The sequence below is a fragment of the Ochlerotatus camptorhynchus genome, unplaced genomic scaffold (genome assembly GCF_037179485.1).
Source record: "Ochlerotatus camptorhynchus isolate MF236.1 unplaced genomic scaffold, CSIRO-AGI_Acam_v1.1 ptg000220l, whole genome shotgun sequence".
Classification (NCBI taxonomy): Eukaryota; Metazoa; Arthropoda; class Insecta; order Diptera; family Culicidae; genus Ochlerotatus; species Ochlerotatus camptorhynchus.
Window position 1 is genome coordinate 2,618,494 of NW_027040710.1, and position 16,333 is coordinate 2,634,826.

The 16,333-nt window shown below is 37.8% G+C and overlaps 2 protein-coding genes across 3 annotated transcripts in view; one reads left to right on the forward strand and one right to left on the reverse strand.

Annotated features, from left to right (window-relative positions):
• The window catches only part of Rab3GAP1 (RAB3 GTPase activating protein subunit 1), a 584,432-nt gene that overhangs the window by 473,232 nt on the left and 94,867 nt on the right, over nt 1-16,333 (reverse strand). The window lies entirely within an intron of this gene.
• The window catches only part of haf (leucine-rich repeat and fibronectin type-III domain-containing protein hattifattener), a 507,398-nt gene that overhangs the window by 426,378 nt on the left and 64,687 nt on the right, over nt 1-16,333 (forward strand). The window lies entirely within an intron of this gene.

The window sequence follows — 16,333 nt, forward strand, 5'->3', positions numbered from 1 at the left end:
GCCATCTTTGATTCCAAAATTACGGCAGACATCAATTTTCAACATCTGCATGTCATCCCTGTTCCGAAAATACCCATATTGCAGGGTATTTGAACGTTTTTTTTCTGAAATCGATGGCCGCCATCTTGGATTTCAAAATGGCGGTGAACATCGGTTTTCAGACTCTAACACGGTAAGAAAAAAGTACCCAATGGCCAGTTCACTTTTACCTACCATTGACTAGTTTGCCTCCTTTTCTCCTTCTAATGTTGTCAAAAACCGAGGAGCAAAACCACCCATCAGGGGTAGAACGTGTGCGAACCCAACGTTGAGTATAATCATATTTATCTACTTTTGGGTACAACTTACTTACTTTTGGGTAGAAAGCGAGTGAAAAATTCCATACGAATTGCACCCAAGTAAATGAAAACTATATTGACCCGCTTTCCCTACTTTTGGGTTCCTGCTCTATAGTGACGAGATGAGTGAAAAGAAGTTACTTTTGGGTACTTTTTCCTTACCGTATACGTCATCTCATTTCCGACTTACCTACACTATTAGAGCGTTTACCCTATGTGGGGAATTTTCAGTGACGACAGTTGATGATGATGAACGGAGATTATCGCTATTTCATCAGATCATGATCTGTAACACAAATGATAATCGCATTATCGTGTTCAGAACTGTCCGTCGTAATTTTTGGAATTGTACTGATCATGAGTGTACCCAAAATGAGAATGACATTATCTTTATTTGAATCGTTCATTTCAATTCCCTGAAAGCTTCGATTAGCTGGAAATCGTTTTAATACTTTCTGATCAAGTTTTGGGAGAATATCAATAAGCCTTGAAAAATATATAGAAGACTTTATTGAAATCTTCGATCAGCTGGAGATCTTTTAAGAACTTCCTGCCCGATCTGCTATCTTGATGGCCAATGGAATGTTTGCCCAGCTTAAGATATTCAGAATTTCTGTTCAACTTAAATTTACTAATATCTGATCAACCAGCAATCTTGAAAGACTATCAGAATACGTCATTTGAATTTTATGATCAGTTAAATATCTTAAGAACAATAATTATTAATTTTTAATTAATAATTATATTATTAATAATTGATCACACTGAAGTCTTGAAAAATATCCAGAGGGCTTTAAATTCCCGACCACTTTGTTTCCTTTATATAATCTATAATCAAACTTCCGTATTGAAAAGATGTCTGAAAGATGTCATTTGAATCGTTGAACATTTACAGATCTTCAGAACATTACATGATTAACTTAAACAGTCTTGAATAATATCCAAAGAACAGAGAAATCCGTGAATATCAACAAAGTTATCAAACATTTCACGACTTCCTGAACTTTTACGAAGATTCCTATACTTTGACGAAGTTTCTCGAACTTAAACACAGTTCCATGAACTCAAAGCCTCTATGAAGTTCCCTGAATAAGTGGAATGTTCGACAAACTCCTGGGATTTTTCGTCAACTTCTACAAAATTCCCAGTACTTCAAGGATTTTTGCATACTTTAAAACTTTTATTTTTGCCATAGCTACAACTGAATGCTTGCTGAACTTGTACGAATTTCAAATAATTCATACAATGTTCCGTAATTATCAACAAAGTTCCTTTAACTTCTAAAAAATGTCTGAGCTTCTACAAAGTTTTCTAAACTTATTACAATTCATAATTGTTTTTTCGATCTCATAACATCCATCAACTTCACCCGACTTCCGGAAAGAAACTGAACCTTTTCTAGAAATTTCTCTGAACATATTGACGAAACAAAGCTGTTACGAAATTTCCTGAGCTTCTACGAAATTTCCTAAACATCTACACATTTTACCGAACTTCTACAAACTTTGCTGAAGTTCTAGAAAGATGTCCGTAGTTTTTCGAAGTTTCCCGATCTTTTTTGAAATTCCGTTTAATAAACTTCTACAAAGTTCACTGCACTATTAAAAAGTTTCTTAAGCTTTTAGGATTAACGATGATTTTCTGCTAAGTTTCGTGAAGTTCTACAGAATTCTATAAACTCATAAGAACCATTACAGAAGTGTTCTGTTTTTCCCTTTCCGTCGATCTTGTTTTCCGTACTGAGCACCAATGCTACCGACGCCCGGAAGGCAGCTCCCACACCTGGAATGAACCGGGGACCAACAACTTTACATCCCTGCCGAAGGAAGGCGTGATATCTTATGCCTCAGAACATCCCGGCAACGCCGACTGGGTTTAAACCCAGGCCTGCTGGAGTGATCACGCTTACCACTACACCACCGGCGCTACTAAAGAAGTGCCCTGTAAATAAGAGAATATCCAGGAACACTTTTATTAAGTTTCCTAAAATAAAACAAGGTTCCCTCAATTTCAGCAAAGTTCCCCAAACAGAAGTTCTCACTTCTTTAAAGTTTTCCCGAGTTTAAACTAAGCTCTCTGAATTTATACGAAATTCTCTGAAGCTCTGTGAGTTTCTCCGAGTATCTCTTAAATTTTTCAGAATTGCTACGCTGTTGCAGTTGCAGAAATTTTACAAAGTTCAATGGAATTGAAGAAACGATTCCTGAGAATTTCTGAACTTGTTGCTAGTTCAACAAACTTCTCTGTACTTCTACTAAGTTCACTGAAGATGTACAAAGTTCACTGAGCATTCGCAGAGTTAATCAAACTCCTATTTGCGGCACTTCTAAAAAAATCTATAATTTCAACGTAGTTTCCTAAACTTCCAGGAAGTTGTCTAAAATTCTACAAAGCATTCTGAAGATCTATGAAGATTCCTGAAGTTTTACGAAGTTCCACAAACTTCTATGAAGTTCTCTGAAACCAAATGAATGGCTCTTTGCCTTTGTTTTGTTCCCTAATATGACGTGATGATATGTTCGTCAACCAAATTTCACAATAGTCCATACAGATCATGATAATAATGGAAAATCTCGGGAAATGTCAGAATCCCGGGATTTTTTTATCCAAGGATGGAAGCTGTAACTGTAGTACAGAAACGGAGCTTCTGTAGTAGAGTTGGAGAGAAAAATAATGTTCTTATGGGAAAAATATACAAAAATATGTGTTTAGTAACTTCAAGTAAAAATAAAAATAAAAAAAAATACAAAATATGTCCTTGGCTGATTTTTTTAAATTTTTATTTTTTTTATCGTGAAAAATGCAAACGTTTCTAATGTTAAACATTATAGACTCCTGAAAAATGACAAAAAAAGAAACTATTTTTTTGTTGAAACGTTTTTTCATATAATTTTTATTTCTGGGAAAAATACGCAAAAAAAATGTACTGACAAAAAGTTTCAAAAATTGACCAAAAGTTCTTATTTTACGATTTTTGCCAGTTTTTAATTACCGATAGTTTTGCACATTCCGAAAGTATGCATTTTCTTATAAGCCTTTTATTGATATTTTTGTTTAAATACCGGACAAGGATATTTTGAGATGTTTGGATGGATTTATTTTTATTTTTACTTGAATAATAAAAAAAACCGGGTTTCGTTTATTTTTCCAACAACTTCATTGATTTTTTCAACAACTTTGTGTCAGAAGTTATTTAGATCGGAAATGCCGTTTCCGTGCTGCATTTTTTTTTAATTTCAATGATGCCATTTACAAAAATCAATATTCAGGATTTTAATTAAAAATTTGAATCTTGTCCGTAACAAACGATGACGCAATGTTACATACAAATCCGAGAAGGTCGATTCAAAAATTATTACTTTTTTTCCGTACCGTTCCACCCGAGTTCTTTCAGTAAAGATTTTCAAAAATATCAGTTATCCATACATCTTCTCCCAGCAGGACTCAACTGTGTATTTGCACCCTGGTTGAGCAAACGTCATATCCCAAGTCACATTAAAGGTTTTATCGAGGTTTTATAGCATTCTACAAATCTAAATCATGGTCTACAGAACCCTCATAAAACCTAAATTGTTACTTGGGATGTTACCGACAGTACCGCTTTTTTTTATTCCGCAACTCTATGACCGAGTTCTCGCAATAAAACATCAAAATTAACCATAACATACCTAAAGCATAAGCAAAGGCGACCGTAATAATCGAGAACGACTTTTTCAAACACAACTACATTAGCCACGTACCAAACCTACTTCGCGATCGCGGTATCTATTTTTTTCAAAGAGCATCATGTTTCATCATGTACAAACGCACTACAAATGGGAATCAATAATGATAAGAAGTGTAATATTTTCCAATTGCGTCTAATAAGCGCGGATTCAAACACAACGAATTAAAATGGAACACCTCAAAAGGTCCCATCTGCATCAATCAACTCTCTTCATCGACCCTCTTCTCCGTCAACAATTCCGCAGCAAAAACAATCCCTGTGGCAAAAATAGCACCACATCAGTCGACACTAAAAGAGAAAGTCGATGAAGAAAATCGATCAACGCAGACAAGACCCTCCGAAATGCTCATCTAAAAAACACTGCATGATCTAACGTGTCTTCGGTATCTATTTTTTACACCACATTCTGTGGAAAAATGCGTTGCTCATCGCAAAAACCGAACATTATATCAGCGTGGTCGAGGAAAATGCGAGAGCAAACCAACCACAATTGCATCAGCAGCAAGAGAACAAAACATTTGCAAAAACTTATTCAATCAATGTTAGTTGTGTTCACTCGGCTGTCGACAGAAGCAGACCACTCTCAATGTGCGTCACGCGATCGTCTGTTTACTCGGCAGCAACCATTGTATGGTCCTCCTCATTGTTCTTCATCAGCAGTTCTTTCAGTCGATGCGTCGTCGGCTTTGGAAAACTATCGTTTCGTGATGAATGTGTGAGTGCTGAACACGTTTTGCGTCCATTGCTGCAATTGAAGCGCTCTGACCCCCGTTGGCGAATCTGCCATACAATGAAATCACTGAAAGCGGCTCCCATTCTGGTGGAGGAGGCTTATTGGATAGCGGAAAATAAAATATCTATCGTGTTGTACCTATAGACTATAGTTCTAAGATATATTGTATTGTGAACAAGAATCCTCGGCTCTGTAAAGTTAATTCGGTTGAGCCTTATCAAATAAAATAATAAAACAAAATGTTAGTTATAGAGCACGGGATATAAAAAATAATAAGATGCGATCACCGTTCCACAATAACACAGCAAAAAAAAACTACAATCACTCGAGATCAAAACGTAAGCGAAAAACTACTTTAATCAAATTATCACACGCGAGACCCGAGCGGCATGCGACCGCTCCACTCGGCCGCTCACACAGCACCTTGAAGAACATTCGTTAAGTTTAAGAGTTTTCAAAATTTTCAGGTCCTATGAGCCTTCAGAGAATTAGGTATAGTTAATTTTAGCTGCATAACTGTTCGCAAACATCTTGTGACAAATAACCATCTCTCAGGACATTCCCTAGAAAAATTCTGTTCTCAGAAAAGAATAACCATTTCACCGTGTAATCCACTTACGCTTCCAACCCACATCCTTTCTCCCGATCCCCCGAACTGTTATGCAATAAATATCACTCGTCGCAGCTGTCTGTCAGTTTCAATCGAGCCTAGATGATATTTATGAGCTACAAATGACATTCACTCGATGCTACCGGTCTGCCGTTAATTCTGGACTCTGTGCAGCCGCAGAGCTAAGCACCGGCGGACACACATTCGCACTCACAGAACAGACCGGACTGTCCACCCGGGACCAATCCCGGACTGCCATAGGATCTGACAACAGGTGTACCAACGCATCCCACAAAGTGTTGACGACCATTTGATGACGATAGTATCTTATTCAATAATTCATACTGCTAGGGAAGTTGCATAATCAGATAATAACAGAGCAATAAAATTATAATTACTACCGGTCTGGGGATTGAACGCTGCAGCAGCGGCTTCTGTAGCCTCTCAATTGGCGCATCAATCAATTGATTCGTTTATGTTGCTCTGATAATGACGATAGTAATGGTCCACGCTTAATCGCTCCGCTGCTGTGCGGTCAATCGGATGCGGACGCTTGTGCTGCTCCGCTCCAATTATCGTTGGCTACGTGTCTGGCCGTGAGCGACCGGGATCCACGACGGAATATTCATGAGATCGATTCTTCCGCTTCTTGACCGCTTCAAAAGCGCATAAACTTGATTATGCGAGATGTGCGAAATCATGTGTTCTCGGAAGGAAGGATTGAATCGGGAACAATGACTTGTAAAGCTTCTCGAGGTTCGAGATTGAGTCGAAGTGAGCACGCGAATCTCTCAAGGAGGGAGAGATAAATCATTTTTGCAGACGGTCGGGTGCGGTACCGGTTTTGGATTGGTGCCACCACAAACCAGTCGTGCGTAAAGAGTAAAACATTGACTCAGGTCATGGTTGGCGTTTGGGAGATTTATCACTCACGGAGATGGTGGTGGATAAAGCAGTCGACTATAATTTCTTGAACAAACAACACGATTTACGATTGTATCCGCTCCGCAACTAATGCGACGCCCAATTTCCTAATTGTCTGTTCAATTGTCCTAATAAAAAGTAAAAGCATCCCGAAAAGTAGTCGTTAACACATATGCCATAAATTGGTATCGCTATTATCTGGAGGACCTCTGTCTCTCCGGGAAGCCATCGATCCCGAAGCGAAAGCAGTAACCATTAGTCTTCACCCATCCCAAGCCGTTAGTGCCAACAAGTCCGCTCTGCTTCCGGTCGATCCTTAGTGGAAATATTTATTACAATTACATTTCCCGGACGGTTTCTCCTGAGTCCACCCTTGCGGAGTCTGGATGAGGAAAGCGATTAAAAGCTTTCTCCTATATCCTCCTTCCTGCGGGGCGGTGGCTTGCAGGATCAGGACAGTCAGAGGCAAGGATCTAATAAAGCTGCCACGGCACACCACCACCACCAGAGCAGATGCGATAAATTGTGCTCGCTTTATAGAGTTCTGCTCTCGGCGCACGCAGCAGTTAACAAGCTTTCGGCAGGGTAACCATGAGCTGACTTCTTCAGAAAGTCATAATGAATCACCCAATGGCAGTTACATTAGAATGAAGCCACTGTGGGTGCCATTAGTGGAGAATAACACCGTCTATTGTTCGGACTGCCGATAATGAATTAGGGCGGCATCTGGTGAAGGGAGGAACAGGAAGTATGCAATAGTTGAGTCGATTTCATGTTCATTGTCTTCTTATGGCACTCCTTCTGAAAATCTTTCTCTTATGCGTGAGTCAATGCATTTTTCGTCTATTGAGTCTAAGCCACGCGGAGCGCTCCAATGATCATAAATCAGACATGTGGCTGACGTTCCCTAGGTCAGTGTTTCTCAATATATGGGTCATGACGGCTTATGTTAAATTTATCTGTATTTTAAAACCTTATTGGGATAATCACAATAGAGCTATGTTTGAACTATTGGTTTAAATTTTCTGATTACTAGTAAATAAATGTAAATGCCGATTTTCAAACAAATTCATAGAGAGTATTTCAGTTTCCTTATACCTGATCAAATTTCTCAAAACAATCCTTCTTTTCTTAAATAGCGATAAATATTGTATGGTTTCGAAGGCATTTAGGAATTTCCTTTTTGTTCCGAGATATTCTTCAGCTGTTTTATAATTTGCTTCCATGGCTATATTTTCGTATATGGGGCATTTTTTTAAATTTTTATATCCTTTTGCGTTCTAAAGAATTTTTGAAAGTGCCCAGGCCATTTCGGTAATTTCAAACCATTTTAGATATTCTAGACCGATTTTGCGTATCAGAAGCCACTTCGGAGGTTGTAGGCCATTTTTACTATTCTGAGTCCAGTTTAGGCATTTTGTGCTTATTTTTTCAAGATGGCTAAAGTTTTGGCATTTTTACCGTTTTCATGGATTTGAATTGTTTAATTTATTTTTTATTAGGCTATAATTATTTGGAATTTGGTGTTTAAGTGCAATTTTGTCGTAATTATTTCAGCTTTTTTGCTACTACTTTAATACTATATAAATTATCGCGTATTTCTGTTGATTATTACATACCGTATTATTAATCACCGTGTCTTGGAGTGTTGTGATTTTGAGATGCTTGATAACCCTGGATCGATTTTGCTTAATGAGCAGAATATCATGGGTTTAATCCCAAGCTCTCCTACAACAGAATAAACCACCATCGTTGGGTTCCGAGTTGAATTGTTTAAACTATGAGTTTCGGAAAGGGTGTATGCGTGATTTAGTTTGGAAGGCATTGTTGGTGCTTTCGGAGACGTCGCTTCATTTGAATAGCTTTTTGTTAAGACGCTCGTAGATTGTGGTAATGTAAGCAACCATTTTTGCTTAATGAATAGAAGATCATGGGTTAAAACCCAAGCTAAATTACATTACTGAGTTAATCTATCATTCAGGCCTCTATTGTAGAAGCCTGTTAAAAACAAAAATTCGAGGAACGATTCAGAAAAGTAATAAGTATATTAAGACCAATGTGACGTCCGACTGATCCGGTTTTGAAGGCATTGTTAACAACTTTGGAGAGTTTCATTTCATTTCAATAGCTTCTTGTAACCGATAATGAACGATCGTCGGTCGTAGCTTGTTGTGATGTAGGTGGCCTTAGAGCGACCGTTTTTGCTTACTGATGAGAAGATCGTGGATTAGAACCCAATCTCCTTTACGGTACTGAGTTGATAGGGTCGCGTCATTTGCTTAACAGCCTTTAAAAGATCGCATCAGTTCCCAATATGAATCCAGATATAACTTACCCTTCCCACTAACAAAAACGTCCTTCCCATGACAACCGTGGAGATGCAGAGGTATACTCGGTCTCTAGTAATAATGGTTGTTGAAATAACAAGCCTTTCCCTCCCCGGTGACCGTAAGAACGTGGCCGGCGCCGTTATTGACCTCAAAAATAAGGATTCTCCGGATTTGTACACTGAGAATCGATTGCTAGTCCCATATGGTTCTTTGTGCAAATTTCGCTAAATCTGGTCAATCACGGAGTAGCAACTACTGAAATGTATGCTCATGCTCATTTGGCGTGTTAAACTACTCTAATGTTTTAAGGCTATTTTGAAGGATTCCAGGCAATAATTTTTCAGAAACTCATTTTCGTTTTTGTAAAATCATTTTAACCTTATAAAATGTATCTTCAATATTGAGGGTCGTGAGTTTGCCACGGAGACAGCTTCCACACCTTTACCCTACCTATCGACCCATCAACTCATAGACTTGGGACCAACAGTTTTACTTCCTTTCCAAAGGAAGGCGTGATCAGAGGTGTTATGCCTCAGAAAATCCCTGCGGCGCCGACTGGGATTAAACCCAGACCTTTTGGGGTGAGATGCAATCACGCTTACCTTTACACCGGCGCCGCTATACATTATTTTTGGAGAAGTTTGTTTACATGACTTGCTCGTTCTATTGAACTTAACTTTTTCATGAATGATCCATCTAGTTGCTATTTTCGGATCAAAACCATGAATAGCTCATAAATATAAAAGATAGAAACTTAGCTCAAAAAACAAAATGGTGATTCTTTAAAATACAAAATCATTTTGTAGAACACCGCTACCGGAAAAGTTATTGACAAAACATTAATTTTTTTTTCTCTCCATATACAAATCTTAAATATCTTAAAAAATGTAAGCGGGTGGCCAGTGAATTGTCATATTTAAATCCTTGGTTTTATCCCGGTTTCCCCAGAGCAAATAAAAAAAAATCCCTTGTATTAATATTTAGCAAAAACCGGAGGTGTTCATGATCATGAATAAATATTGTTCGTTTTTGGGAAAAATATCTTCAGTGGCAAAACTACAGGAAGCATTTTTCAAAGCTTGTAGCATATTCAACTAAATGGGTCGCAAGCTGTATTGAAAAAAAAATCATTACGATCAGGTACATTACATACGTTGTATAGTAGGTTAGCCAGTTTTGGCACTAGTTAGTACGCATATTATGTTTTATAAAATAGAAGCTCCAATGTTGTGAAGTAACTCATACCATTGAAGTTAAGTTTACACCATTCAGAATATTAAAACGATGTAAAATCTATTAAATTTGAATCACAATAATCTTAAAATTGGCTTTCAAACGTCTAGCTTCAGTTACTGGAACTTTGACATCAGTTGTTCCTTTATTGGTCATACATATATGTGCTCCAGTTTATTACCGTAGGGATTATCAAAACAAAGCTTTTTTTCCATTGCTAAAAGGTGCAATAGGATCACGCTGGTTTTGAAACAAATTCAATAACATTTCTCATAAATTATAAGAATTGCAAAAACAGAGCAATAGAGATCATTCCACTAAGGAGGATCACACAAATACCTAACTGGTTAATTCAAGAGTCAGAGCGTTATTAATCATATCAGATTGATGACCTGAGAACATGAATCTTTGGATGATTTTTGTAAAATATTTAAATGTATATCACATCATGCTGTTGAGCTTTCCGAATTTGCTTTTATTCAAAGGCTTACCAGATGCCATATGGGTAGTACAATAATCATCTTCTCATTGGTTAAAGTCAATGGATTTTATTTTTACGTGATAAATAGCACAAATGAAAAGATGCTGAGCTCAGGTCTGGCTTTTGAGTGAATATTTTTGATTGGTTGGTGGCAGAAATAATCAAAAAGATGTTTAACAAACTGATTATAATACAAGTACAATTTAACGCAAACATTTATTGAACGCTACAATTATTTACAATAGTTACATTTGTACAAATAGTTATGCATGGGTCACCGTCGACCACATGCCCCGGACATATCGAACATATAAACCCAAAACAGTATCTGATAAGCGGTACTTCACCATGGCCATGGTAACCTCTCTTTCAGCGGGTTTAATCCACTGGGATCATGGTAACGTCTTCAATGTGGTCATCCTCATCGAAGCCATCATCTGCCACATACCAGAAACTTAATAACTGATCATGGAATTTTAGTGCTGTAACCACCGGTGGCACTCAGTTCAGTGGACATATCAAATTGAGGGATGATTTCTTTAACCACTTTAACTGATCTGGCGACCCAGCAAGACCTGAACTTTATCCATTCTACTGGCTTAACAGTTTAATTTTTTATCAATGCGTATTAACACTCCGAACACGATGCCACCGGTAAAATGTGTAACGGAAAATTGAATTAATCGTTAAAGTAAGGGAAAAAGATGAAATGTCGTCCTAAATGCCCCTATTTTGGGCCCATGCATAAATTCAGCAATCGACTAAATTTTCAACAGCGACCAAAAATATTCATTGGTACCGTCCCAGTGACGCGTTCATCTAGATAAAATTGATAAATAGCAGATTTTTAGCGATGGGCCATATCTTAGATCCATAAGCCAACATTAGAGCCATTTCCTCTATGTAGTTTAAAATGGCATCAATAGATTTGAAATTCGTTAATAAATGGCTGAGTTATGATTTTTCAAACATTGCCAATATTCCGTTACACATTTTACCGGAAGCATCGTGTTCGAAGTGTTAATTGGTATTTAATCATTATAATTGTTATTTTATCGACACATTTGATAAAGATAGTAAACATTTAGCGTATTTTGCTTAAAATATCATAAATCGAAATATTCGATTTTTAGCTGCAAGGTTAAGAAAGCGGCCCGTTAAGGGAAGAATGATTTGTAATTGTATTTCATGCTGCTTAATTGAAGAATTATACACTGAAATTTTGTCTATTAACATATTACATGTTGCATTATTGAAATACAATCGCCCAGAGCTCACTTCTTCACATGTTATCTTTCAATACGCTTTAATTTCCACTAGGGCCAAATACTGGACCAAGGGCCAAAACTGGCTCACCTACATTTATCCCAAAATTGAGGATGGACAAATAATAATTATGAATCAGTCTGTTCAGTGTGTAAATCAACTGAATGGGTCATAAAACCGAATTGTAAATAGTGAGATTTTGAAATTGTTTTAGAAATCTTGAACTTGAAACAAATGAGATCTGTAAAAATTCTTGGAGATTTCGTAGCAAGAAAATATGTTAAGACTTCATCAGTGATGGCATGATCATTAGCAAATTAATATTTTCCCGCTTTCATACGCTCTCAATATCAAGCGTGATATTGGAGCAAAATATAATGCTTGATATTGATTTTACAAGCTCCTTTGATATTGCGAGACTATTCACAAAGTGTAAAGTTTAAGCCTCGATTGAAGCTGAGAGTTGAATCGGCGCGAAAATGATTCCGTTGCACCAACCGGTGGAAACTAACGATTTTAAACTGGCTCACAACGTGACTAGCCTATTGGCCCCAAGCACATCTACAGTGTATCTCAAAATTGATCACTTCCGTTCTATAGAGCTGAAAATATCAGTATAATCAATGATTTCACCGTGCACAAATCAGTAATACGTTTGTATCAATGCGTTAGTTCACAAGCTACATCACAAAGCCTATTAGACCGTATTGTGTGAATATTCACACTCATTGTTCTCAAAACAAAAGAAGCGCTCCTAGCGGACTCGCTTTTTCTACCTTCATCCGCAGGACGAAGAAAATCCAATGGCGTTTCAATGCGTTTGGACGGAATTGAAACTCGTAGAACGAATTTGGAATCAAGAAGCAGTGTTAGATTTTTAACAATATCTCAACAATGTATGGCTCTTTATCAAGTTCAACGGTACTTTTGGAAAGGGGAATAAATTTAGAAGTCATCTGTGATAGAAACATTTCATTTATTGTTGAAACTCATTCAAGAAGGAGAGGTAAAGCTTGGGTTGTGCTTAGTAGAACGGAAATTAGACCAAAAGCCTCCATTCTAGTCGAAATTCTAGTACTACACTATGTTTGTTTTGATTCGCTATGAAAGTTTGACAGATAAAATGAGGGGTTCATGGATTTCATCGATTAGCTTGGGACCGAAGATAGTACCAGAGCTGAGCCAAAAAGTTGAGCACGTTTCTTCGGGACCTTCTGGTCTTATAATTACCTCTATGGTTGCACCTCGTTTTCTTAGAAAGAGAAGGTATAATAATGCTATCTCTTTTTTATCTTCATGGATGGCAGACACGAAGCGACTGCTGCTAGCCGTTATGGAAGTTTCGGTTGCGTTCGGCTGTAAAGCAAAAATCATAAAACTCAATCTCACCACAGTTTGGAAACATTTGCAGCTGGTGAGTTTTGTTAGCTTGATATTCCGAGCTGCGACATCACAGCATGCAATATCAACCGCAGTTGTGTGCTTGTTGATTTTTGTCTACGAAAATCAAGCGTGATCTTGGGCTTTGGTGAGATTTGATTTGATTTGATATTTTTCCAACACTGCACTCCATAGTCTGTACTCACAGAAGAAAAAATATAAAATGAGAAAATTTTCAAAATTTACAATGCTGGTTGTGATTAATTTGTGATTAATAAAAATCTTCGTGATCCGAAATTCTGAATTATACCCTGAAAATTTGCACGGGAAAATTATTTATTATTTTTTATGATTTTAGGGAATTTAAGAGTAAATGCGAAAGGAATTGCAGTGTTCTTTCTAAAGATATACTGAAGTGGATTCTAAGATGTTAATAATCTAAGATAGTTTGGAGCAGAACTCCATGAATATTTTGAGATTTAGTTATTCAATCAACTCTAAGATTTCTGGGAAGAATAAAGGAAGTTCTGAATTAAATTCTGAGGAGAATTTATCCATTTTTATTTATTTATTTTCTTTGTACAGTCAACAGGTTGAAACAACCCCAATGACTAAGTTAAATTAAGTAACTTTTTTCTTCTTTGATTTGTTTTCCGTCGATCTTGTTTTCCGTACTGAGTACCAATGCTACCGATACCAGGGAGGCAGCTCCCATACCAGGACCCTACCTATCGACTAATCAACTCATGAACCGGGGACCAACGGCTTTACTTCCCTTCCGAAGGAAGGCGTGATCAGAGATTTTATGCCTCAGAAAATCCCGGCGGCGCCGACTGGGATTGAACCCAGGCCTTTTGGGGTGATAGGCAATCACGCTTACCACTCTATTACCGGCGCCGCTGAATTAAGTAGCATGTAAAAATAACATCATCATCAACAGATAGGGTTCTCACAAAATTATGTTTTATCATCCGTCAAGTTAAAATCGAAACACTCGAAGCAATTGGCAAAAACACGACACATACTCGTGATGGGTGTGTGCATTCGATAATTAGCCCTAGATCTTGCTATATTGAGAAACTTATGGGAACGAAGGGAATGTCTACGGATGTTCACGTTCAATTAGTCAAAGCTCTGGGTAATAGATATGGGATGTTAGTAAGTCGCTGACGAAAAAAGCTTTGGCTGCATCTCTTCTAGCGTTGATCGAATCAAGATGATTTAACTCCATCGATCAGCATAGCTGGGAAGATAATTACGTTCATTCCATGGCAGGTGACGAAGTGCGTAACGTACGAACTTCCGTTGAACGACTTCGATTATATTTATTCCGCTGATAATACGGCGTTCACACCACAACAGATTTGACGTTGGCGGCACCGTCGAAAAACCGTTTCCAACGGGGTGTTCCAAAGTCGTGCTTAGACATTCTGGGACACCCTATATATCGTTTTTAAATTTCGTATAATCGTAATATGTATACAGGGGACATCCCTATGGGGTTGTACGCAATGATGACGTAGGACTACGTGATTATACATAATAAATCTTATTTGTTAACTGCAGCAAGAGTTTGTATTTTGTGTGGGAATAGGGATTTGAGCGAAGTTCTGTTGATACTCTTTAGTATGCCGCGCTTGACATAGATGGCCCACAGCGACTCACGAAGAGCTACTGATTCCGATCAATAGCGGTGCGGCTTCTTCTTCCTTGTATGGATGCTCATGTTGGCTGCAGCTCCTTGCTTGCAAGCAGCCTTGTGTACTGGAGAACACCACCGCTCACCACGCAGTAATTGAATAATCACCGTTTGGTGAGACCGGATGGAATTCAACTTTGAAATCTGTATTTTTTTTTCCTTTGATTTATTTTCCGTCGATCTTGTTTTCCGTGCTGAGCACCAATGCTACCGACGCCAGGGAGGCAGCTCCCACACCTGGACCCTACATCTCGACCCATCAACCTTTGAACCGGGAACCAACGGCTTTACTTCCCTTCCGAAGGAAGACGTGATCAGAGATGTTATGCCTCAGAACATCCCGGCGGCGCCGACTGGGATTGAACCCTGGGGTGAGAGGCAATCACGCTTACCACTACACCATCGGCGCCGCTGCTTTGAAATCTGTGTTAGAGAAATCGCTTTTCACAGTCAATAGTTGCACATTCGTTAAATTTTCAATAGTGACATTTTGAAAAATGATAAAGTCTTGATTTTAACAGATGCGTAGGAATATTTCTGACCAATTGGTGATTAAATTATTGAAATTCGCCCAGGATCAGCTGGGTTATCAACGTTCAAAATCTTTCATAAAATTGTTACATGTTCCATTTTTTGTTTTCACAAAGTGTACCCCTATATAGAAATCACAGACATAGTCCTACGTCAATAAAAATGGATCCGAAATCCAGAATTTCGTCAATTTTGGTGCACTGGAACTATTTTAAATAAGTGTGATTACATTGGCGAAAATCACCAATATTGCGTCTCTCGATGAAACTTTGTTTGGAAGTGAGCTGTCAGTTTGTTCAGATGATATTTAATAACCGATATTTGTTTACAAAAGCAGGTACGTCAATTTTCAAATTCATCCTAGAATTCCAAAGGATTTATGAGAAGAGATTTAATGGAACTTTTGGGTTTTCGTGTCCTACCGGGCATGTGTTCTTTGTTTCTCAGTATCTTACAAGGTCTATTTTTGAGTCCACCTTTTTGCAATAATGACTTAGAAAAGAAAAAAAAATATGTAGGATTACGTCTTTTGGCAACAAATTGGGGGTGCAATTTCAAAAAAACCAAAATCGACCGCGTTACGAAAAGTGGCCTTGTTTTGACCACTTAAAACTCTGTCAATCGCGGATGGATATGAATTCCAAACAAGAATGTCATCCATGAATCTGCTAAAATGAACTTTTTATCAAATTTAAAAGGTCACTTTATCTTAACCACGTTACCTTTCAAATAGACCAATCTACATTGATTGATCACTATCGACTCTCGCTTTCGTAAATAACTCGGCTCCAAAAACATGTTCAGCTGATATTTTTGTCTAATATACTTAATAATAATTTCTTTTAATAGACTATGTAGCAAAATTAGCCCGACATATGAATGCAGCCCAGTTATCAACGAAAGAGAAAATTCTATTTGAAAAGTGACGCGAAACTTGTCAAGGTTCCCATATGTTTAAATCTAACATACCACGTATTTTTAAGGCATCATTGGGGGTGCAATTTCAAAAACCGAAGTCGGTCGCGGCATGAAAGTGGTCTGATTTTGATCCAGAGATGATGGATTTAAATTCTTAATACGC